Source organism: Ovis canadensis, chromosome 21, assembly GCF_042477335.2.
Source record: "Ovis canadensis isolate MfBH-ARS-UI-01 breed Bighorn chromosome 21, ARS-UI_OviCan_v2, whole genome shotgun sequence".
Classification (NCBI taxonomy): Eukaryota; Metazoa; Chordata; class Mammalia; order Artiodactyla; family Bovidae; genus Ovis; species Ovis canadensis.
Window position 1 is genome coordinate 30,017,501 of NC_091265.1, and position 25,440 is coordinate 30,042,940.

Below are 25,440 nucleotides of genomic sequence, written 5' to 3' on the forward strand. Positions count from 1 at the left end.
TTTGAGCCCAAGCCTCAGAAATTATCTCTGACTTGGTGGGATTACCATTATTCCATAGAGTGATTCTGACCTTATAACCAGGCTCTAAACTTTATACCTTAACTTAGAATCACTCAAAATCTGAGGGACTAACTTAAACTAACCAAAGGCATGAGATAACAAGCAAGATATCTCTTTTTACTGGTACTGTCAAGTGTTTTGCATCACCAACTCTGCTGGGTTATTATAAAAGCATCTGGCTTCTCTACACTCCTGCATCTTTGTTTTCTTTGATTCATGGAACCAAATGTGTAACATTTTGCTTGACATGTAAGTCTTCAATAAATGTTTATTCAGAAATGAATATATTGTCCTACAGTATAAATAGACAAGATGGGTAGATCACATGTCTAGATCAGCCCTTAGGAGAAATGATTATTTATTAGTGTGATAGCCATCCTAGAAAATAGCTCCCAAGACCCTTGCTTCCTGTTATTTATGGCCTTGTGTAGGCCCCTCACACATTGTACCTGAGTTGACCCATAGGAGTAATAGAATGTGGCAGAAATAACTATGTATCTTCTGAAATTTGGCCTTAAAAGGCATTGCATGTTTATTTTGGGGCTCTTGCTATGTCTACGAGAAGCTAACTTATGGCCTGAGGATCCTCAAGTAGCCCTGGGGAGAAGCCCTTGTGGAAGGGAACTAAAAGCCACCAACACCTGTACCAATTTGCCATCCTTGTGTGAACCACCTGTGGGCTCCTAGCACCAGCTGAGCTTTCAGATGATTTCGGCTTGAGCAGATATTTCACTATCTAATTAGAGATCCTGGGTCGGAACCACCCAACTAGGTTGATTTTGAACATCTAACCCATAGAAACTGTGAGAGGTAAGAAATTATTATGGTTAAGTTGCAGTTTTTAGGTCATTTTTATGCATCATTGGTAACTAATAAAAGAATTAATGCCCTTATTTGAAAAGTTTTCATGAATTTCATTTAAAGAAATGGCCTTCTATAGCCCCTAGGTCAGGATATTAATCTCTAAAAGTGATGAGGCAAATATCATTAAATTCTTACTTCTCTCCTAATTCTAAAACAAAATTATTGATTTGATTAAATTCAACTTTCATTTTAAATGATTATTGCAAATTACATGACTATCCATATACACATATATGATGATTGACTTTTATATCTACATATATAATTTACATGTCATTATCTATATAAATATATAATTTATATGCCATTAACTGCTGTGTGTGTGTATATATATATAATTTATATGGAACTGGCTATGTTCTGGTAGTTATAGGATTTTTTATAGTTATTAACTATTTAATCCTACTAAAATTGGTACACTTATTGGCCCTTTTTTACAGATGAGGAAACAGATTTAAATAAGGGTAGTCTTCAGTTCAGTTCAGTCACTCAGTTGTGTCTGACTCTTAAAGGCCTCATGGATTGCAGCACGCCAGGCTTCCCTGTCTATCACCAACTCCTGGAGCTTACTCAAACTCATGTTCTTTGAGTCGGTGATGCCATCCAACCATTTCATCTTCTGTAGTCCCCTTCTCCTCCCACCTTCAATCTTTCTCAGCATCAGGGTCTTTTCAAATGAGTCATTCTTCCTGTCAGGTGGCCAAAGTATTGGAGTTTCAGCTTCAACATCAGTCCTTCCAATGAATCTTTAGGACTGATTTCCTTTAGGATGGACTGGTTGGATCTTCTTGAAGTCCAAGGGACTCTGAAGAGTCTTTTCCAACACCATTGTTTAAAACATCAATTCTTTGGTGCTCCGCTTTCTTTATGGTCCAACTCTCACATCCATACATGACTACTGGAAAAACCATAGCCTGGACCAGAGGCTCCAAAGTCTGCGCTTTACCATTATGCTCTGCAGGCTTGCTGCCCATCTGCCTATGTAGTTATCAAAGTTTCATTCTGCTCCCACACCCCTGAGATAGTCTGTCTAGTAACCACTTTAGTATTGGCTCATTCCTGGCATAATTCTCAATGAAGTCATATACCCTTTAGGTTATGAAGCAGAATTTTGGAGTTAAAGGAAAAGAGGATGATAAATCAGATATAGAAGGACTGAAATAGGACAAAGTAAGTAAACAAGGATACCCTACAAACAGATATCATTACTTAGATTGTCTCATTCACATTTCTTTTTATACTGCATTCCCTTCTTCCCCATCAACTGAAATTTCTTAAGTATTTTGTCTAAGGAGAGAAAATTTATTGGAGAGTCCATGAAAAAACCTCATCTTCCTTATTGATAGACTTGGATTATCAATTGCTTTTTAAGCTGGGGAAAAAAGAATGTTTTTATGTCATAAGATGACATATTTGCTGCATATGACCAATAATCTCTTGGGTACTGAGTCAACTAGAAACTACAGTATATTTTATAGTCATGTTCTGTATAATGATCAAATAAAGAGATAAAGTTAAAAAAGTTAAGGTTACCAAAGACAAAGAGCATAAGGGTACGTTAAAAAAAATAAAAATAACAAGAATAACACTGACTCCATTTTTCCTTTGTATGAATGTTCTAGTTGTTGCATTTACATTTACAGTGGCATTAATCAACTTATACTAAATTATCTGGAATATATTTGGATTGATTTGGTCTGAGACTAACTATGCAACCGTGTCTCTTTGAACCTTTGTATAACTTTTCCCACAGAAATCTACTGAACATTCTTTAAAAACAAAAATACAGATTGATTCAATTTTTTGCAAGTGACATATTTTCCCTTTCCAATTTAAAATCATCAGTCTGACTGAGCTTTTGGCTTCTCAAGCATTGTTTTATTCGTGCAGTTCTCTTCACGCTGTTACAGTCTGTCTCTTCCTCGCTCCCGTTAGCTGCATCTTGTCTCTTTTAGCAGTCCTGTTTGAAAGAATGTTTTTCACTTCATAGCTTTTCATTTGGGACTGGAGACTATATGTGTCCATCAGTGTCCAGATACTCAGAGCACAATCAGATTCAAGGGTAGCAGTGTGTGTCTTCTGTCAATCCACTGGTCCTGGCTATGAGAATCCAGAGTTAGAGAATCATTGTGTGCTTGTACTTTGTAAAATAGACTGGCAATTTTAAGATTGCCATAATAGGCCTTTGAGGTTTTCTTGAAAAAGTTCAGTGTATCCAGGTATAGTTTTATTGAGTCTAAAGTAAAGTCGCTCAGTCGTGTCTGACTCTTTGCAACTCCATGGACTGTAGCCTACCACGTTCCTCCATCCATGGGATTTTCCAGGCAAGAATGTTGGAGTGGATTGCCATTTCCTTCTCCAGGAGATCTTCCCAACCCAGGGACTGAACCTGGGTCTCCCACATTGTAGGCAGACGCTTTTACCATCTGAGCCACCAGGGAATCTAGCAGATGAAATTTGGAAATCCTCCCTAAAATGTTTTTTAGCAGTAGAGAATACAAATGGTACAGGTCACATAGTTAAAGGAGGTAGATTGGATTTTACTTTTATCTCTGCATTGTTCTTGATCTCTGTTGAGACTTATAATACCAGTTTGCTTGTTTGCTTTCTGAGGTTTGTGAGAATCAAATGAGGAAGATCACTTACAAAGACACTTTAAACATTAAGCAATCTTGTACGTGTTGTGCTCAGTCGTATCCGATTCTTTGTAACCCCAAGGATAGTAGCCTGCAAGGTTCCTCTGTCCATGGGATTTCCCAGGCAAAAATACTGCAAAAAGTGAAAGTGAAGTTGCTCAGTCGTGTCGACTCTTTGCGACCCTATGGATTGTAGCCTACCAGGCTCCTCTGTCCATGGGATTTTCCAGGCAAGAGTAACTGGAGTGGGTTGCCATTTCCTACTTTAGGGGATCTTTGCAACCCAGGGATCAAACCCATGTCTGTTGTATCTCCTGCACTGGCAGGCATATCCTTTACCACTGTACCTCCTGGGATGCCCCAAGCAGCCTTATATAAATGTGTATTGTTTTCAATACTGGAGCAGTGTATACTTGAATATCTATCTATGCTACCTCCATAACAGCAGGGACTATATTTTATTTGTCCTTAAAGGAAATGGAAATCCACTCCAGTATTCTTGTCCAGAAAACCTCATGGACAGAAGAGCCTGGTAGGCTACAGTCCATGGGGTCACAAAGAGTCAGACACGACTGAGCGACTTCACTTACTTACTTATATCCTCCACAGCATCAATATCACTGGATGGTACCAAGATTATTATCATTCAGTAAATATGGAATAGGTAGATTGTGATAGATTTTTCTTTTATTTTTTCATTATCCATCATGTAGAAAAATGGGTGATAGACAAATACAGTTATATGTTATATTCGGACATGTCTTAGAGAAAAAAGAGGAAGTTGTAAAGAAATAATATGTTCAGTGGTCGCTGGTAAATATTTAACAACCAAATTTTCAGGGATGGAAGGTACAAATGAAAGTCTTATTTTAGAACCTGCTGATTTATTTCCATGGTATGAACACTTTCACAAATATTGATTTCTAGTTGCATTCTGGCATCACTGAAGTTGGAGCTGAAAAGAGATTTGCAGTAGCACACCATTATATAGCATATCCAGACCAAGGATACAATTGTGTTGTTAGTTTCTCAGTTGTGTCCGACTCTTTGTGATCCCAGGGACTGTAGCCTGCCAGGCTCCTCTGTCCATGGGATTTCCCAGGCAAGAATATTGGAGTGGGTTGCTATTCCCTTCTCCAATGGATACAATAGATATAAATAATTTCAAGAGCATAGCTGACAGTAAAACGTATTAAAATAGTTAAGACATGACTTTTGAGTACATATTACTTTTGTTTGTAATGTAACTTATTTAACTATAAGAGTATAAAATTTTAATTTTATTGATTTCTGTGCTTATCAATCATATCACAAAATATCTGAAAATGTTAAAACTGGTTCTTATTAGCTGATGGCTCAGTCATGTCTGACTCTTTGCCACCCCATGACTGTAGACCGCCAGGCTCCCCTGCCCATGGAATTCTCCAGACAAGAATACTAGAGTAGGTTGTCATTCCCTTCTCCAGGGGATCTTCCTGACCCAGGGATTTAACCCAGATCTCCTGCACTGCAGGCAGAATCTTTACCATTTAAGCACCAGGAAGTCCTGAAGAGGACATGCAAACTTGCTTACTTTCCACACAAAGCAAAGGAAACAGTTTGAAGTGGACCAGGACTCTGGCTGGTTTCCTATGACCACCCTAGGGCATATTTCAACTTGAGCCAAGTGCCTACGCCAACCATTTTTGCTCTGTGGAGCAGATTCCCACCAGGGCAAGGTCTACCGATGCCAAGGAGAGTGTGCAGTTTTGAGGGACAGAACTGGGTAAAACCCAACATGGCATCCAAATGGGGAGAGGACCATCCTTGCTGGCACTCATGGAGGTAGCAGACTGGCAGTGGTCCAAAAATTTGACTGGTGTGTGCCAGGAGTGGCCCAGCATGGGCCCTGGCCTGTACCAGGCACTGGTGCTGGCCCCTCCTGCTTGAGGACTGCTGCCCTCTAGGGTAAAGGTGCCAGTGCGTAAGGGAGCAGAGCAGAGGAAATGGAGCCAACTCGGACCCAACTTTCACGGCTTTGGCTCCAGGAACGTGGAACCCACCCCTGCCTCCCTGTAGGTGGGTGCTGGCCACTGAGCAGCTGAGAATCCCTGGCTCACACATCCATCAGGTCTAGCCCCTTCTTCTCCAGCCACAACAGTTACCAAGGGTTTAGCTTCTAGCACCCCCTGCTCCAGCTCTCCCACAATAGCCACTGGAAACAGAAGGACTGTATAAGAATGCTCCCACACGAGGACACACCTGCAAGGCTTGGATAGGAAACTATTTTACATAATTTCATAAAGACAGAGAATGTTAAGCAAGATGAGAAGACAGAGAGATTGTTTTGAATATAAGAACAAGAGAGAAACCCTGAAAAAAACTAAAGAAACAGATAAATAATTTACCTGATAAAAAGTTCAAAGCATTGGTAATAACAATACTAACTGAATTTTGGGGAAAAATGTTAGATGAACACAGTGAGCATTTTAATAAGGCACTAGAAAATATTTTTAAAGATCAGAAATTAAGTGTATAATAACTGAAGTGAGAGACAATAGAAGGTGCATGACAGCAAACGGTGATACAGAACACAGAAGTGGTCTAAAAGATGGAACAATGGAAATCACCCAATCAGAACAGCAAAAATAAAAATACGTCTACAAAATGAGAACAGTTTAAGAAACCACTGAGACAGCATCAAGTGCATCAATGTTTGCATTACAGAGGCTTCAGAAGAAGAGGGTGAAAAAGATCAAAATATGTTTCATAAAATTGAGGCTGAAAACTTTCCAAATCTGAACAAGGAAACAGATATATGGGTACAGGAAACACAAAGCTCCTTTTATGGAAACCGAAATAAAAAATATTAGAAGTGAAAAAGAAGAAGCTACAACCAACACCAGAGAGATACGAAGAATTGGAAAAGACTACTACAAGCAACTATATGCCAATAAAATGGACAACTTAGAAGAAATGGACAAATTCTTAGAAAGGGTCAATCCTTCAAGACTGAACCAGGAAGAAATACAAAAAATATATATGAACAGACCAAATACAAGTACTGAAATTGAATCTATGGTTAAAAAGCTCCAAATAGACAAAAGTCCAGGATCAAATATGGCTAAAATATCCATACCACCCACAGCAACATGCAGATATAATATAATCCCTATCAAAACACCCATAACATTTTTCATGCAGTAGGACTGATTATTCTAAAATTTTTATGGAATCATAAAGACCCCAAATAGCCAAAGCAATCTTGTCAATAAAGAATAAAGTGGGAGGTATCATACTCTGTGACTTCAAATTATATTATAAAGCTATAATCATCAAAGTACTATGGTAATAAAAATAGTCAATTCAAAACCACAGTGAGATATTACCTTCCATCTATCACAAAGACTAGAAGCAAAATGTCTACAAATATAAATGTTGGCAAGGATATGGAGAAACAGGAATCCTATTACATTGTTAGTGGGAATGTGAATTGATGCAGCTACTATGGAAAACACTATGGAGTTTCCTTAAGAAGCTAAAAATAGAGCTGCCATATGACCTTGCAATCCCACTCCTGAGCATATACCCAGGGAAAAACATGGTTCATGTGGAATATAAAAATTAATGATGAATGAACATGGCAAAAAAACAGACTCACAGATATAGAGAATGAACTAGTGGTTACCAGTGGGGAGAGGAAGAGAGAGTGGCCAGATAGGCATAGGAGAGTACAAGGTACAAACCACTGTGCATAAAATAAACGAGCTACAAGGATATATTTACAATATAGTGGACTCAGCAGATTCAGCTGCATGATAAATTTAAATGGAGTAAAATCTATAAAAATATTTAATCACTGCGTTGCACACCTGAAACTAATATTGCTGTTCGGTCACTAAGTCATGTCCTACTCTTTGCGACTGCATGGACTGCAGCATGTCAGGCTTCCCTATCCTCCCAGAGTTTGCTCAAGTTCTTGTCTATTGAGTCGGTGATGCTGTCTAACCATCTCATTCTCTGCCAACCCGCTTCTTCTTTTGCCTTCCATCTTCCCCAGCATCAGGGTCTTTTCCAGTGAGTTGACTCTTCACTTCAGGTGGCCAAAGTATTGGAGCTTCAGTTTTGGCATCTGTCCCTCCAGTGAATTTTCAGGATTGATTTCCTTTCTGACTGACTGATTTGATCTTCTTATGGTCCAAGGAACTCTCAAACTAATATATAATATTGTAAATTAACTATACTTCAATTAAAAGTTAGTATAGTATATTAAATTAAGTATACTTTCAATGAAAATATGAGGTTTACAAAATTTTTAAATAGGGAATACTATTTACCTGATGGCAGCAATTCTCAGTGCAAAGTGTATAGGGTTCATACACTCTTTTTATAGAGCTAACACAATACACATAATCCTTATTTAGTTATAGTACATATATATGTATATATACATCTCAAAATTATCATTCCCCACTCCCTGTTCCTCTAAGAAGAACTATCTATTCATTCAAAGAAGCCTATTACCACCTACTGTCATTTCTTTCTTTTAAATTTCCTTCAGTTCTGTATCCTCAATTCTACCTATTCCCAGTCCTTTTACCTTTTTGCCTGAATCAGGATAAGCATTTTTCTACTTTAGCCAAGTATGATCCAGGCTATAACAACCTTAAAACTGTGAAAAGAAAGTCTTTTCACTGCACTGCAAGCAGACATTATTGTTTTTAATGGAACTGTGCATTTTATTTTAAAACAGAAAACAGTGTATGTTTAAAGTGGAAAGTAAAATTATGAACAATAATTTAATAAAAAAAGTATTTCATTTTCTTTGACAACCATGCTTGATATGTGCCATAGTCAGAAGGTGGATGGATGGATGGATATCTGGATGAATAGCTGGACGAATAGATGGAAAGAAAGAAAGGATGGAAAGAAAAAGGAGGAGAGGAAGCAAAGAAGGAAGGTATGAAGAAAGGAAGAAATGGACAGGAAGACAAACAAAAGATACAGGTCAAAGATATGAACAGACATATATAAAAACTCACCAGCTTATGTATACGGTTTTACCTTCTGTTTCTTTTTGCATATCATTATTTTATAATTCCTTCTTTGTATATTATTTATTTACAAATATTTAGTGTTTAGAATATCATATCATACAGATATGTTCCAGACAGTTCTCTTAACTAATTTTTGGTTATAGAAGTTTTCTAATTTTTTGAGTTTATGCATGAAAATATGTGAAAAAATCTTAATGTTCAACTTTGTATTCATCTTTTTTTTTTACTGAGAGATAAGTGACATATATTAATTTCAGGTATACAAGATAATGATTCTCTGTGTATATATATTGCACAAGGATCACCACAACGTCTAGTTAATACTCATCACTGCACAGTTATATTTTTTTCTTGTGTTGAGAACATTTAAGATCTATTCTTTTAGCAACTTTCAAATATACAATATGGTATTATTAACCATATTTATCTTATATAAGAATTGTTTCCCATATGTGGACTTTCAGGGATTATGGATATTCTAAAATTATTTTGATACATTGTGAAATGTTTGAAAGAAAACTTTTGTAAATCTAGTGAAAATGACATCTATCTGTATTTATCTACTTACAGTCCATGCTACCTTGCATCCCTGTGTACACAAGTAAACTATAACTTTGGTATCATAGACCTCAAATAATGTTTGTAACTAATGAAGCAGAACTTTTCATAGATACAGCAAAAGCTCATGGCTTATGTGGAAAAGCCATTAGGTTTTAAACCATGCTTTTAATGCATACTAACTATGAGTGTGGTCAAGTTGACTAATATCCACACATTTATTTTCCTGTCTGCTGAAGAAGCTCAAGTTGAATGGTTCTATGAAGATCTACGAGACCTTTTAGAACTAAAACCCAAAAGAGATGTCCTTTTCATTACAGGGGACTGGAATGCAAAAGTAGGAACTCAAGAAACACCTGGAGTAACAGGCAAATTTGGCCTTGGAATATGGAATGAAGCAGGGCAAAGGCTAATAGAGTTTTGCCAAGAGAACGCACTGGTCATAGCAAACACCCTCTCCCAACAACACAAGAGAAGACTCTACACATGGACATCACCAGATGGTCAACACCAAAATCAGATTGATTATATTCTTTGCAGCCAGAGATGGAGAAGCTCTATACAGACAGCAAAAACAAGACCAGGAGCTGACTGTGGCTCAGATCATGAGCTCCTTATTGCCAAATTCAGACTTAAATTGAAGAAAGTAGGGAAAATCACTAGACCATTCAGATATGACCTAAATCAAATCCCTTATGATTATACACTGGAAGTGAGAAATAGAGGTAAGGGACTAGATCTGATAGATAGAGTACCTGATGAAATATGGACTGAGGTTCATGACATTGTACAGGAGACAGGGATCAAGACCATCCCCATGGAAAAGAAATGCAAAAAAGCAAAATGGCTGTCAGGGGGGCCTTACTAATAGCTGTGAAAAGAAGAGAAGCGAAAAGCAAAGGAGAAAAGAAAATATATAAGCATCTGAATGCAGAGTTCCAAAGAATAGCAAGAAGAGATAAGAAAGCCTTCCTCAGGGATCAGTGCAAAGAAATAGAGGAAAACTAGAGACTAGAGATCTCTTCAAGAAAATTAGAGATACCAAGGGAACATTTCATGCAAAGGTGGGCTCGATAAAGAACAGAAATTATATGGACTTAACAGAAGCAGAAGATATTAAGAAGAGGTGGCAAGAATACACAGAAGAACTGTACAAAAAAGATCTTCACGACCAAGATAATCACGATGGTGTGATCACTCACTTAGAGCCAGACATCCTGGAATGTGAAGTCAAGCGGGCCTTAGAAAGCTAGTGGAGGTTATGGAATTCCAGTTGAGCTATTAAAATCCTGGAAGATGATGCTGTGAAAGTGCTGCACTCAATATGCCAGCAAATTTGGAAAACTCAGCAGTGGCCACAGGAATGGAAAAGGTCAATTTTCATTCAAATCTCAAAGAAAGGCAATGTCAAAGAATGCTCAAACTACCGCACAATTGCACTCATCTCACACACTAGTAAAGTAATGCAGAAAAGGCAGAGGAACCAGAGATCAAATTGCCAACATTTGCTGGATCATCAAAAAAGCAAGAGAGTTTCAGAAAAACATCTATTTCTGCTTTATTGACTATGCCAAAGCCTTTGACTCTGTGGATCACAATAAGCTGTGGAAAATTCTGAAAGAGATGGGAATACCAGACCACATGACCTACCTCTTGAGAAACCTATATGCAGATCAGGAAGCAAGAGTTAGAACTGGACACGGAACAACAGACTGGTTCCAAATAGGAAAAGGAGTCAGTCAAGGCTGTATATTGTCACCCTGCTTATTTAACTTCTATGCAGAATACATCATGAGAAACGCTGGACTGGAAGAAGCACAAGCTGGAATCAAGATTGCCGGGAGAAATATCAATAACCTCAGATATGCAAATGACACCACCCTTATGGCAGAAAGTGAAGAGGAACTCAAAAGCCTCTTGATGAAAGTGAAAGAGGAGAGTGAAAAAGTTGGCTTAAAGCTCAACATTCAGAAAACGAAGATCATGGCATTCGGTCCCATCACTTCATGGGAAATAGATGGGGAAACAGTGGAAACAGTGTCAGACTTTATTTTTTGGGGCTCCCAAATCACTGCAGATGGTGATTCCAGCCATGAAATTAAAAGATGCTTACTCCTTGGAAGAAAAGTTATGACCAACCTAGATAGCATATTGAAAAGCAGAGACATTACTTTGCCAACAAAGGTCTGTCTAGTCAAGGCTATGGTCTTTCCAGTAGTCATGTATGGATGTGAGAGCTGGACTGTGAAGAAAGCTGAGTGCTGAAGAATTGATGCTTTTGAACTGTGGTGTTGGAGAAGACTCTTGAGAGTCCCTTGGACTGCAAGGAGATCCAACCAGTCCATTCTAAAGGAGATCAGTTCTGGGTGTTCTTTGGAAGGAATGATGCTAAAGCTGAAACTCCAATACTTGGCCACCTCAAGCAAAGAGTTGACTCATTGGGAAAGACTCTGATCCTGGGAGTGATTGGGTGCAGAAGGAGAAGGGGACGACAGAGGATGAGATGGCTGGATGGCATCACCGACTCTATGGATGTGAGTTTGAGTGAACTCCGGGAGTTGGTGATGGACAGGGAGGCCTGGCATGCTGCAATTCATGGGGTCGCAAAGAGCCAGACACGACTAAGTGACTGAACTGAACTTATTTTTCAATAAGGAATAGGTTGTTACTATCTTGAGCAGTGTTACAAAGATTATAAGTGACGTGTGCAAAATGAGCTATACAAAGTTCCGTCACTTCAGTTCAGTCACTCAGTCGTGTCTGACTCTTCACTTTCTGCCATAAGGGTGGTGTCATCTACATATCTGAGGTTATTGATATTTCTCCTGGCAATCTTGATTCCAGTTGTGCTTCATCCAGTCCAGCATTTCTCATGATGTACTCTGCATATAAATTAAATAAGGAGGATGACAATATACAGCCTTGACGTGTTCCTTTCCCAATTTGGAACCAGTCTGTTTTTCCATGTCCAGTTCTAACTGTTGCTTCTTGACCTGCATACAGATTTCTCAGGAGGCAGGTAAGGTGGTCTGGTGTTCCCATCTCTTGAAGAATTTTCCATAGTTTGTTGTGATGCACACAGTCAAAGGCTTTGGTGTATTGAATAAAGCAGAAGTCGATGTTTTTCTGGAACTCTCTTGCTTTTTTGATGATCCAGCAGATGTTGGCAATTTGATCTCTGGTTCCTCTGCCTTTTCTAAATCCAGCATGAACATCTGGAAGTTCATGATTCACATACTATTGAAGCCTGCTTGGAGAATTTTGAGAGTACTTTGCTAGTGTGTGAGATGAGTGCAATTGTGTGTTAGTGAGCATTCTTTGGCATTGCCTTTCTTTGAGACTGGAATGAAAACTAACCTTTTCCAGTTGATTCTATGTATACAAAGCTGGTTCTATGTAAATAGTATTTATTTTATAAAGTGCAGGAATAATTTCTGTTAATAGTAAGATGAGCTGAATTGAATTTTAGCTGAGGAAATACACCCTCTCAGCTTGTAAAATGAACTCTTTAATGAACTTATACCCTGGATTTTGTTCCTCAGGCCATTTCTAAAGCTGCTTCGATGCGTCAACAGCAATCCATTCAAAATTACAGCATCATCCAAACCACCAAGAAAATCCAGTAATGAATCTGCCTTCTCTTGAGGGATCAGTAGGGCAATGCTGCAATACAATTGGAAAAGCAGAGAACAGTCTTTACAGTAAATAAATAAATAAATAAATAAATGAAATGAAATGAAAAGTAACTGATTTGTCTGTAATTTATACAGCATATATAATATAATTATGTTCACTTAAATATATACATGTAAAAATGTTTTTGAAACTGCATGCATATTTACAGTGACTTTCTCTAATATTGTAAAGCAGGATTTCAACAAGAGATGTATTTGGGATGAATTATTGTACGCAAAGAGATACTTCAATAGTTAACTCCATGCAAGTATTTGCAATGAAATTCTTTTATGATGTCTAAATTTTAATGCAACTAATTTATTCAGTTATAAGTTCTTTGGCCATGGTAGGTATTTGCCTCTTTATCCCTGTGACAGCAGATGTTCTGTTTTAGGTCTTGGTAATTTCTTAGTGTGAGTGCTATGATAATAGTCTAACACTCTGTGCCTTGAATTTATCTGGTGTTCACTAGATTTTCTGGGCTTCCCAGGTGGAACTTGTGGTAAAGAACCTGCCTACCAATGAAGGAGATGCAAAAGATGCGAGTTCTATCCCTGGGTCTGGAAGATCCCCTGGAGAAGAGCATGGCAAATTCTTGCCTGGAGAATTCGATAGATGGAGGAGCCTGGTGGGCTACAGTCCATAGGGTCACAAAGAGCTGGACACCATGACTGAAGTGATTCAGCATGCATGCCCTAGATTCTTTATCCTGGGGGATAAAGAACTTCCTCTGCCACCAGGGCAAATCTAATCCCCCAAGTTTCCTTTAGTCAGCAAAATTCTAACACTGATTATTGGAATTTCAACACGTATAAGCACGGCATGCCTTCTCCAGAGCAGCGTTACTCTAACATTCCCTGTTTCTTTACTCATCAGTGGTAGCTTCTTACTCTATAAAGATTTTCTTTCACTGTCTCTAGCCTTCATTGTCACTAGAGTATTCCCTCTCTTCTCAAATTTGATCAAACTAATATGTTTCTCAAGAACCCTAATTGGTTCCTATTAGCCTCCTATACATTTTGAAATGTCATTCAGGGTCCTTTATCTACCTTTATTTCCCCAGGAAGGAAGAAGGGACTAGCATTTACTAAAGACAGAGTGTTTTATAGACATTGAGCTAAACAAAAAGCATTTTGGAGGGTCTTCATAATAATCGTTTACTAAAAAAATAGAAGTTAAATGAGATTAAGTGACTTTGTCCGAGGATATAAGCTAGTAAGTGAGAAAGCTAGAATTTACATCAGCGCCTTTCACATTTCAAATTTTTTGCTTTTTCCACTATCCCAGTAGAAGAACAATTAGAGTAGGAATCCTTAAAACACCAGGAATGTGTGAGTGTAGAAATGGGTGAGTCTAAGTGGTAAATTGAATTCATCTTGTTGCACAGGTATTGTGTGGACTTTAGCAAGTTAATGAAGTAAGACAATGGGCAATTAAAACATATCCCAAAGCACTATTATCAGTGTATATTTTAAATGATAGAAAACTTCATGGTTTTGGGACCAGTAATTTAGAGAGAGGAAAAAAAAAAAAAACACAACAGTAAATATACCAGATAACAGGGAAGCTCATCTTATGAACTTGATAAAGAACCAATGAGAAAGAATACAGAGGAAGGCACTTTCAGCCAGCACAAATGGCTCTCTGATGGCAGTCTGAGTCTGTAAAGGGATTGACTAAAGATGCTGACAACATAAAATGTAGTTCAGCAAATTCCCATTGGCTCAGGAAACTCAAACAGAGGCTCTGTATCAACCTAGAGGGGTGGGATGGGGAGAGAGGTGGGAGGGAGGTTCAAAGGGAAGGGGATATATGTATACCTGTGGCTGATTCATGTTGAGGTTTGACAGAAAACAGCAAAATTCTGTAAAGCAATTATCCTTCAATGAAAAATAAATTAATTTAAAAAAATGTAGTTCAAGATTACAGGCTCCATTAACTTGATACGCATTTTAATCTAAGTACAAGTCACCAAAAATGAACTTGAGAACAGAAAACTATAAAATGTTAACATGCCTGTTCTCATGGTTACCTAAAAAACACATCTTTTTCTCTAAGACTTTTGTTTTCTCAGATCATTTTTATGCCATTTGAAAATAGATTTTTTCATTAGTTTTTTTTTTTTTTTTGGTGCGGGGGACTTCCCATGTAGTCTAGTGGTTATGACTCTGCTTCCAATGCAGCGGGCACAGGTTCAGTTCCTGGTCTGGGAACTAAGATCCCACAGGCCATGTGGTGTGGTCAAAATAAATACATAATAAAAAACAAAAGTCCCTTGAACATGTTTTGACTTTGCTGGTAGCTCAGATGGTAAAGCGTCTACCTACAATGCAGGAGACCTGGGTTCAATCCCTAGGTTGGGAAGATCCCCTGGAGAAGGAAATGGCAACCCACTCCAGTATTCTTGCCTGGAAAATCCCATGGGCAGAGGAACCTGGTAGGCTGCAGTCCATGGGGTCGCAAAGAGTTGGACATGACTGAACGACTTTACTTTCACTTTCTTTCATTACTTTTTTGAGTCATAGAGTGAGTACTGCTACCATGTAAACTGTAGATGTAAAGCAGAGAAATGTATGGTTATCCTTCCTTTCTTTCAACAACCACGTAATGGTGCACCACCAGTTCCATGCTGGGCTAACTCTGTGAGACCCGTAAAGATGAATAATGATGCAGCCTTTGATCACAGAAGCTAACAATCCAGCAGAGAAGACTCCAAGTACAACTGCATACAGTATCTCCAAATGTTATGAAGTACATTTCATGAGTGATGTTGAGCAGTGCTGAGTCTAAGAAAGGGAATGATTCATTTGGCTTTGGAGTATCAGGGAAGACTTCTTGAGGTCAGTAGATGAAGCCGTGTTTGTAGACCAGCATAGCAGAAGATGAAAATTTACTCTCTTCTCTTGTTTTATATTAAATCTTCATACCCCATTTGACCTTTCTCAATTGCAAACATATATATATATATATTCAAACATTTCATCTTGGGACTTCCCTGGTGGTCCAGTGGTTAAGACTTCACCCTCCAATGCAGGGGGGTGTGGGATTGATCCCAAGTTAGGGAGCTAAGATCTCATGTACCTCATGACCAAATACCAAAGCATAAAGAGTAGAAGCAGTATTGTAACAAATTTAATGAAGACTTTAAAGATGGTCCACATTAAAAAAAAAATCCTTTAAAACACTGTTCTGATTTTTTAAAATAACTTTTGTCTTAAAGACAGTCGCATATCTGAACATAAAAGGTAAAATATAAAGCACTTAGAAAAAAATCATAGAAAATCTTTATGATTTTGGAATAGGAAAAACTTCCTTTAACAGTATACAAAGAGGTTAAGAACATATTAATCTTTTGTTTTGTCTTCATCAACCAGTAAGATGGTAGAAGACAAAAAGACTAGAAGAAAACATGAAGATATTGATGATGCTGTGTTTGAAAAATGGCTCATATCTGGAATATTTTAAAAAATCTCTTAGAATTGTGTAAGGAGTAAACATTAAAAATAGATGAAAGATTTGCCAGTCATCACAGGACGGGACATCATCACTTGTTCCACACACATGAAAAGTGTTTGACCTCATTTATTATTGGAGAAATGCAAAATAGAATGACAGTATGTATGATTTTCCTAGAAAAGTGAAAATGACAAAAGAAAATTCCGAATGAATTCTAGAGGAACCAGAATTCTCATGTACTCTTAGTGGAAGTATAGACTGGTAAAACCACCTAAAAGTGTTTGACAATTTCCAATAAAGTTAAGTGAAAGCCTACCCTATGACTCAGCAGTTCCAGGGTAAACCTGTATCAGTTTCTTATTGCTGCTGTAACAAATCGCCACAAACTTAGTGACTTAAAACAATATAAATAGGTTATCTCACAGTTCTTTAAAACAAAAGACTCATCAGGTCTCTTTGGGCTAAAATAGAAGTATCTTATGTTCCTTTCTGCACATTGTAGGTGACAGTCCCTTCCTAAAGTCATTCCTATCTTCTAGAAGCTTCCTGCATTCCTCAGGCCCTACCTTCTTCCTTTATTGTTAATAATGGAAATAGTTTCAGAAGGGACTCTCACTCAGAGTGTGCAGCGTCGACTGACAAAATAAAACACACGCGCACACACAAGAGCTGTTAGTTGTGAGGACTATTAACTCAGAGACAGCATTTCAGGTAGCTCTGAGAAACTTCTCCAAAATGATGGTTGTGGTCGGGTGAGTATATATGTGATGTTGGTGAAGAGATGTACATGCAATCAGACATACATTTTTGCAGAAGTTTATTGCTACTCTCATGAAGGTTACTGCTAGTCAGGAGGAGCAGGATTTTAGTGCTTTTTTAGATATGAGGTAATGCAAGAATTAGGCTCATAAAATCTTCTCCTAAAAACTGTCTAAACACCTGTTCTGCCAGTTTTTCCTAGAACCCAGCGTACCTTATTCCTGATCTCCATTCTGAACTCCTTTCAGGTGTGTTGAAGGTCAGCAGCGGCAGAGGCTCAGAATTTAATCCTCATAGAGGTAGACAGCAAGTACCAGTTTGTAGGCAACAATGCCAGGAATGTGGGATTATCTTACCCTTCTTCCCTCATTATCTCTATGTCTGTCTCTCCATCTCTCTGCCTATCCTTCCCTCTCTCTTTGTGTCTTTCTGTCATCTTTCTGTGTCTCTCTGTACCTGTATCTCTGTCTCTCTTCCTGTCTCCCCTTTTCTCTATCTCTATTTTTCTCTCTCCTTTCTCTCTCTCTCCCTTACCCATCATATCCAGGAGAGTTTCTCTGCTTTTAAAGGCTCAAGTGATCATTTGGGCTCATCTGAATAATCTAGGTCACTTACTCCATCTCAATGTTCTTAACTTAGACAGATTTGAGGATTTAGAAGGTAGTTTTCAAGTTCAAAAATTGTCAAAACTCATCAGTATGTTAGAACTCATGATGGGACTGCTCTTGTGGAGGACATGACTTCTGCTTAAAACAGGAGAGGACATGGATACAGGAACTTTTCGGAATGGCAAAACTGTTCTATTTCCTATCCTGGGCACTGGGTGAATTGTTTAGTCTATGAAACTTACGTATGTTATGCTTAAACACTACATTTGAGACATCTGTTGTATGAACATCAAGAGCAGTAGATATAATAACTGAAAGATATAGCAATATTGGACATTATCTTTATTGGAATCTTATTTGACAAACATATTGAAGTTTTGTTTTTTTTTCTGTTCTCATATAGCCTATAAGTGTTATTAGCCCTATTTAACAAATGAATGGTCTAAGAACGAGGATTGTTAGGTACCAAAGCAGTAAAGATCAGCACCTTAACTGGAATGTTCATACTTTAAAGCTCTTGAGTTTCTTTCCATGACACTGGGATCAGGAGACTCTGTCTGCAGTATTCTCAGGAAGGAACCTGGAATATGGATATTCAAGAATAAGCACTACAGGATCTGGGTATATTATATAAAAATAAAAATATTAAGAAAGTCTAAATCATAAAGCAGATGCAATTCAAGTATTATTAAAACTTTAAAGACAGTTCAGTGTGTTCAGTGGTGATATTTAAAGATTCAGAGTCTAGGGAAAGAACACTTTGAGTTTATCTGCTTCTTTTAAGATCCTTGCCTCCATTCCCCAGACTTGACTTGTCCGACTTCAAGTCAAAGCACTCAGCACCATGCAGACCACAGGGTCCTAATCCAGGGAGTGATTACTATCTGTCAGGGATTCCAGTACTAGGAATTGGAAGGTTTTCATGGCTCACATATTTCTTGACCTGATGAGAACTGGATTGGGAACCTATGGTCTACATAGTACTATATGGGCCTTTTTAAATTTTTTTGATAAGTAATACAAATGCTTCTTTATTAATGACATTGAGTAAGATCTAGCAGTAGGTCTGGATGAATGCAATTTCAAAATTACGCTTAGCATAAGCAATATTTTGAGATAAGTGTAACAATTGTAATGTGACGAAAATGTGGTGTGGTTTATTACCTTTACTCTCTCTTTTTTTTTAGGTTTCTTTTTTTTAAATATAAATTTATTTAATTGGAGGTTAATTACTTTACAATATTGTAGTGGTTTTGCCATACACTGACATGAATCCGCCGTGGGTGTACATGTGTCCCCCATCCTGACCCTCCCCACCACCCCCGAAATCCCTCCCCATCCCATCCCTCAGTGTCATCCCAGCACACCCACCCTGAGCACCCTGTCTCATGCATCAAACCTGGACTGGCGATTCTTTTCATATGTGATATTATACATGTTTCAATGCCATTCTCCCAAATCATCCCACCCTCGCCCTCTCCCACAGAGTCCAAAAGTCCGTTCTATACATCTCTGTCTCTTTTGCTGTCTCGCATACAGAATTATCGTTACCATCTTTCTAAATTCCATATATATGCATTAGTATACTGTATTGGTGTTTTTCTTTCTGGCTTACTTCACTCTGTATAATCGGCTCCAATTTCATCCACCTCATTAGAACTAATTCAAATGTATTCTTTTGAATGGCTGAGTAATGTTCCATTGTGTATATGTACCACAGCTTTCTTATCCATTCATCTGCTGATGGACATCTAGGTTGCTTCCATGTCTTGGGTATTGTAAACAGTGCTATGATGAACACTGGGGTACACGTGTCTCTTTCAATTCTGGTTTCCTTGGTGTGTATGCCCAGCAGTGGGATTGCTGGGTCATAAGGCAGTTTTATTTGCAGTTTTCTAAGGAATCTCCACACTGTTCTCCATAGTGGCTGTACTAGTTTGCATTCTATATGGGCCTTTTTAACGGGTTGTTTACACTGTGTTTTTCCCCCAGAGCTAGTGGTGGTGAGAGAGAATGAGAGGGAGAGCAAGAAAGCAAGGGAGAAAGAGCAGTCAAAATGCCCTTAGAGCCACTCTCGAGTGACATATCACCCTTTGCCATATTCTCTTGAGCCCAGAGACCAACTCCAGAACATTGTAGGAGGTGCGGATACCAAGAGGAGAGGATTGCTGGGGACCCACTTGGAGACTTGCTAGTCATTATTATGGATGTGACATTTGCAACGAGTTGTAGCCTATAGTAAATAGTCAAACAATGCAAAACGCTAGCGGGCACTATTGGGTAGTATTAAAATAGACAGCATTTGGATCTCCTAGGCAGATAAACAGCACCACACAAATCATGTGGTGAAGAAGTCAATGTAACTGCATAGTTTGCTTCCAGAAGTTTGGCTTTTCTCTTGAACTCATAGGATTTATGCAAAATATGTCATGCATATAAACTTATTAGTATTTGATTTATTTGCAAGAACAATCCATTATTAACAGCAGATGGAACTGCACTTACTTATAACACATTAATGGGTTCTTTCTGATGTACTACTATTCTGTGCCTAGAACTGTTTCTCTTGACTTTAAACTCTGAGGGTCAAAAATTCCTGTTCCTGCTTTTTACCCAGTTTAAAGGATTTTTTCTAGTCTATAGTGTTGCTGTGTTGCTTACTACACTTTAATTATCATAGGAGAATTATAAGGTGTTTCCCATTTTTTTCCAATATCTTATAATTTTTCTAGGGATTCAGAAAAAGAAATGTATTACTTTACTGAGATATGCTCAAAAAGAAATTCTGCATGGAAATACTGCTGTCCATCGGATTTTTGAGTCAAGTCCAACCACACAGCAGCCAGTTAAATTTGAATTACAAATGAAAAGTTATTTTTTTTTTTTAGTATAAGTATGAATCATGCAATGTTTGGGACATGATTATACTGCAAAATGATTTGTTGTTTATACGAAAAACAAATTTAACTGGCTTCCTGCATTTTTATTCGCTGAATCTGGCAACCCTCGCAGACTAACATTCTGTGACAATGGGGTTCACCGAGGCAACATTTTCTCTCCTGACCTCAAAATCTACCACCTCCTGGTGTTGCACTATCATTAGGACTGAGATTCATCTTTACTTAATTGTTTGTCCAAGTATATTTCTCATAGCCTTCCTTCCATTAGAAATAGGTATTCCTCTGAAGCTTAACTTGTCTGGGCTCCTTAGTTCTAGAATTTTTTAGTTAATTTCATCCTAAGACGGATGCCCCTGTGTCCCCAGTCACTCCTTGGAGAATATAGTGGATAGGTGAAGTTATTCAGAATTATAGCCAAACTCTGCCTGACTCAGTAAATGGAGCTGCTATTTTACCTTCTGAATTAATTGTAACTGTCCACTAGATGGCATTATACCTGACTTTTTCACACACACTGATGTCTGGTTCTCTTTGATTTAGAATGATATATCTAAATTCCTGCCTGGATTAGTTTTCTCCCAGTTTAGGAAGAAGCACCATAGCCAGCAGGGGTCACCTGGTTTTAGCAGGCTTAATCTCCTCCCACAGTGCTTCCAACCTTTGTCTGCTTTTGTTAAATCAAAAGGGCACACACAAAGGGTCTGCCTGGATTACTACACTGTGACCCAGGAGGAAGGCAAAGAAAAGAGCGTGGGTTTTTCCTGCTTATAATTCTAGACACTTTCCCAGTCAAAGGTCACACTGATGACATGGTCATTCTCTGATTATGCTGAAACTAGAAGACCAGGCTGAGTACTTGGAGATTAGGGAAGAAAGGCAGGATGCTTCTCCCCAAGGCTATTAATTTCAAAATATATAGTCAAGAGGAGAAAGTAACATCCCATCTCAAAGACAAAGTCAGAGTTCTAACTGGAAACACGATCCTGAAAATTCTGCAAAGGAAAAACACTTAGGCAAGAACGGCTTGCAGACGTACAGTTTCAGATTTGGGAAAGAGAGACAGGGAAATTGACAGGCTGCTTTTATTACTGCAAGCTTTATTTCACAAAAACACTTGAAGCTTCCTATTTTCCATGTGGATCCACACTTTTCTCTGAACACATATCACATAGATTTTCAAGATATTATTAAATCAAAAGATTCTATAAAACACTGAAATTAGTACCAAAGAGAGCTTTAAGATAAGGATATAATCCCTAGGAAGAGGTTTTGTTTTTTTTTCCCTGCCATTAATGAAATCACGCTAAATGCCTAAGGCAGAGAGAGATGTGAAGAACTGTTTAAACTGTCTTTCCTTTTATGCAGGCAATTCCAGGGCTTTGTTTTAAATAGACAATTACATATCTTTAGTCAGAATTACTTACATCTTTGTTCTTCATTTGATAACTTACAAATGAGACATGTTTAGGACAGAAGACACTCTGAGAATCTAATAAAGTATGAGCTTCCACTCATACTTTACCTACATAACCTAGTACCTACATACATACATACATACATACATACATACATAACCTAGTACCTACTAGTACTAGGTTACTGCTGCTGTTGCTATGCCTGTTATCACTACTGCTACTAGTCTAGTAGCGGGATATTACTACTCCTGTTAACATTATGGAGTCCCTCAACATTATAGAATTCCTGCGATATGCTGACAATGTGCTGAGTACCTTCCTTAGTTGAGTTTTATTCATTAACCCTGACAAAAACACTACAGTTGAAGGAATAGAAGGTTCTATTGTTACAAGGATCAAGACAATTCTCCTAACAGACCAGTAGACCTCTTGGCTTTCTGAGAGTTGAATTTTGGCTTTACCAAATTATCTGAAAATTACTTTGGGTAATTTGACCCATTCTGAACCTCAATCCCCTCATCTATTATATGGAAATAATAGTGCCTGCCCCACGGGAAGGGTTCTTAGGATATTGAATGAAATAGTAAAGAGAAAGCCCTCTGAACAAAGAATGGATGTTATGGCTTGTTGCTTAATGTGATCTCTCTTGGGCCACAGAGTCTTGTGTGACATAATTAAGCAGAAGCAATTATTGCAAAAGAGTTGGATAAAAGAAGCCTGGTTATAATATGCTAGGTGTGAAAAGAGTAGAGCCAGTGTGTCAAAAGATTATAAAAATTACCTAATTGGAGCAGAAATCTTGTATTAATATCTTGAATGAGAATGGGGCAGTAGGTCAATACCAGAGACCTGCAGAGTCTGGAAGGGCACCTTCTCATTTGAGGGCAGCTTGAGTACTTGCCTGATTGAGGTGGGTATGATGCCAACGCCTATCACTATTGAAGAGGCTAAATTTAATACATTTTGTACCTTTTTCTAAGAAGTTTTACTTGTTGTCTGAATGTCTGATCAAAGCAGGGAACCTTACTGAATGGCTTTTGACTTTATTAAATAAAGAATTAGATGAAAGAACAAATTAGTTTTGTATGAGTTTCTTCTTTGGGAGGAGTTTTTCTTAGGAATAATTGTAGCTACGGATATAAATACTTTGATGTGTGTTTATGGTGGTGTCTTTAGTGTATGCATCTGAGTGCTATGTGGGTATGTGTTTGCATGAGTGCTTAAACATATTTGTTAATTGGTAGTCCCTTATGGATATGCATTAGATTCTTGTTCATTGACTTTCATATCTATATGTTCTCTGCACATTTGTAATTTCAGACATAATTTACACTAACAGATTTTTCTTAACCATTTTTACATGCATTTTGCTCTTCACAGTAATCTTTGCAATTTGGTTTATACATGAGGGCATTGAGGATTAGGGATTTTAAGCGACTTAACTCAGATCTGGAGAAGGCAATGAATGGCACCCCACTCCAGTGTTCTTGCCCAGAGAATCCCATGGACAGAGGAGCCTGGTGGACTATAGTCCATGGGGTCGCAAAGAATCTGACGACTGAGTGACACTTTCACTTTCACCTCAGGCCACACCCCTAGATGCTCATGAGAATAGAGTAGGAGCTCAATTCTGTGGCTTTTTTGTTTACACTACACCAAGCTCCCCTCACTGTTTCAGTTCAAGTTAAAAATTAAGCCTCTCTTTCTCATTCCCTTTCAATTAAGAAATAATCAAGTTTTCTTACAGGGTGATAGACATTCAATATGTTCTGCTTATATACATACATGAGTTCATATCCATGTATCTGCAAATGTGTGTACATATAGGCATATGCAGTTTATAACAAAGATGTGATAACTATATAGTTTAGATTGAGATAAACCTACTCAGCATTTATCAAGCACCTAGAAAAGATCATGTGGTCTGATAGGATATGTATAGGTAAGAGTTGTACTATCTGGTAGTTAAGATATTTGTGACAGTAGACATATTCACTATGGTGTAGACACATAGAGCAAGGAAGGGGTCTTTGTTGATTTTTGTCATAATCACTTTTTAGGACTGGGTTCATCTGATATCTTTTATCACAGAAGGATGGACCACTCCTTTTAATATAAGCTCCTTGGATAAGACAATTTAGATCAAATGTCATATAATCTATCAATTTGGCCCTAAGTGAATTTACTGTGTGTCACTTCAAAGGTGCTTACAAAATGATTCTGAGTGTTTGTTACTGAATATTTTAAAATACCAAAACTCCAAATTCTCATATGTTAACACTGACCTCGGAGAAGGCAATGGCACACCACTCCAGTACTCTTGCCTGGAAAATCCCATGGATGGAGGAGCCTGGTAGGCTGCAGTCCGTAGGGTCGCTAGGAGTTGGACACGACTGAGCGACTTCACTTTCACTTTTCACTTTCATGCACTGGAGAAGGAAATGGCAACCCACTCCAGTGTTCTTGCCTGAAGAATCCCAGGGATGGGAGAGCCTGGTGGACTGCCGTCTCTAGGGTCACACAGAGTCGGACACGACTGAAGCAACTTAGCAGCAGCAGTAGCAGCAACATTGACCTAAAAGACTTATATTAGAATGTAAAATTTCAGTTATTTATTCCACAGATAAGGGAACTGATAGCATGTGTTGTGAAATGAATTCACCAAGGTCAAAAATTTAAAAAGACAAGATATCAAGATATCATAAGAAAATACCATCCCGTTTGTCAATGAAGAATTGACAATGTCAATTCAAAACTATAATGAAACAATTCAATATTTAAATAAATGTAATTAACTTCTTAATTAATAACTGCAGTCAATGAATTATGGGTATATATGATAACCACCTATTCTCAAAACTACTTGCCTGCTTCTATGTCTCCTGTGACTGTATTACTTTTGGGTGAAAGTTAAATCTTTGAATGTCAGCCATAAAGACTGAAATATTAACTCGATATTTAACATGCGTTAACTATCCTAGAAGTACTCTTTGTTTTGACTGGAGGCACTATTTTAGGTAAAGAATGTTGAAGAAAAGATGCCAGTGGCAAAAATAATATTGTTAATGGTGTGATACTGAAGAATAGCAACATTATTTACTAGTTAGATTTATAGATCTAGAAGTTTCCTTTAGTAACTAGTTAAAATCAAACTCTATGGCTTAATAGCCTGTCATGATTTCCATATATAGTCTCTAACATATGCCTTAGAGACTGACAACTCTCTATTCCTGATTTGAAGTAGCATTTGAAGTCTAAAGAATAGTGATACAATTAAATAATGTTAGTGATAAAAACTAACAATATTCTAGTTAGGAGGAGGTGTATGTGGGAGGGATAAGTAGCTTTAATATAAAAGACTTGTAAGGAATCCCACAGAAGTTTGCAATGTAATTAATCATCTGCACGTAGAAGCACTTCTAAAGAAGGCTCTGTTTAACTACATGGGATGTAACAACTCTGAATAATTTCCT